This window comes from Helianthus annuus, chromosome 10 (assembly GCF_002127325.2).
Source record: "Helianthus annuus cultivar XRQ/B chromosome 10, HanXRQr2.0-SUNRISE, whole genome shotgun sequence".
NCBI classification, from domain to species: domain Eukaryota; kingdom Viridiplantae; phylum Streptophyta; class Magnoliopsida; order Asterales; family Asteraceae; genus Helianthus; species Helianthus annuus.
The window spans coordinates 20,446,549-20,447,976 of record NC_035442.2 but is presented as its reverse complement, the minus strand read 5'-3'; the positions used below and the strand labels follow the sequence as shown (position 1 = coordinate 20,447,976).

Genomic DNA, 1,428 nt, shown 5'->3' with positions numbered 1-1,428 from the left:
GGCCCTTCCACGGGACTCACGGTACGGTTTCGTAGAGTGATGAGATGAACTTGTGCCTTTGGGTTTGTCTCGGTATTACTTGGTAGCGCGCCTTGCGGTCTCTCGGAGAAATTTTGGGCTAGTTGGTTTATTTGTTTTTCAATGTTTTGAATACTAGCTTGTTGATTCCTAAAATTTGATTCTAATTGTAGAAATCTATCTGAGTTTTTCTTTTCAGTGTCGGAGATGAGGCGAGATATAGTATCTTCAAGCCTTTCTCGTCCACCTTGTTGTTGAGGGAAATTTTGTGACTCATTTCTTGGTTGTTGAAAGTTTGTTCGTTGGTTTACGCTTTGTTGGTTACTACCATTGTCGGGTTCTCTCCAACCAAGGTTAGGGTGATTTCGCCATCCTTGGTTGTAGGAACCCGTTGGAGGACCCGACGGCCTAGGTCTATTATCAATGTAGTTTACCGATTCTTGTTGATCGTCTGTTTCTTTCATATAACTCCAATTTTCATGTGGCCCACCACACCCTTTACAAGCCATAACCGAGACCGTTTTTGTCATTTCCAATTTTTTTATTTTTGAAGAAAGGGCCTCGATTTGGGCTTGTAAAGAAGTGCTTTCATCAACCTTATGGGCGCCCGGGGCAATAGATTTATTGCCTCGGGGAATGTGCCACTGGAAATTGGTTTGAGCAATTTCCTCAATTTGATTATATATTTCATGCGGGCGGCGATTACCTAAAAGTCCCTCGGAGCTAGAGTCAAGTGTTTGCCTTGTGTGTGGCAACAACCCATTATAGAAAGTGGATACTTGTTGCCATATCGCAAGGCCGTGATGCGGACACTTTCGCAATAGCTCCTTGAACCTTTCCCAAGTTTCATATAAGGATTCCCCGTCCTCTTGTGAATATGTATTAATTTCAGTCATTAATTTAGCCATTTTAGCGAGAGGGAAATACTTATATAGAAATTTTTGGGCTAGTTCATCCCAGGTGTTTACCGATCCAGCTGGGAGGGCGTTAAGCCAAGCTTTTGCTTGGTCTTTTAGTGAAAAAGGAAACATTCGGAGGCGGATGGCGTCATTTGATGCTCCATTGATCCGAAAGGTATCACATATTTCTAAGAAATTAGTAATATGTAGATGAGGATCCTCGTCCGCAAGCCCATGGAAGGTTGCAGAGTTTTGAAGCATCTGTATCAAATGCGGCCGAAGTTCGAAGTTATTGGCTTCAACATTCGGTGCATTGATAGTGGCGCCGAGATTACCTACGGTGGGTCGTAGATAATCCATGAGGGTACGTTGGTCCGCCATCGGGAGTGGGTTCCCCGAAACCTTCTCTTGGTTTTTAGCTTTTAGCCTTTTTTTGAGAAAGCGTTCGGGTTCTTCTAGAGGTTCTTTTATGTCTTTATTAGAACTGGAGCTCATACACTACGTAGAGGTG

At 43.3% G+C, this 1,428-nt stretch overlaps 1 non-coding gene across 1 annotated transcript; it reads left to right on the top strand.

Annotated features, from left to right (window-relative positions):
- The first annotated feature begins 813 nt into the window (after positions 1-813).
- On the top strand, positions 814-920 carry LOC118483548. Its single transcript, XR_004870839.1, has one exon. It is a non-coding gene; the product is annotated as a small nucleolar RNA R71 (small nucleolar RNA).
- Positions 921-1,428: the final 508 nt, after the last annotated feature.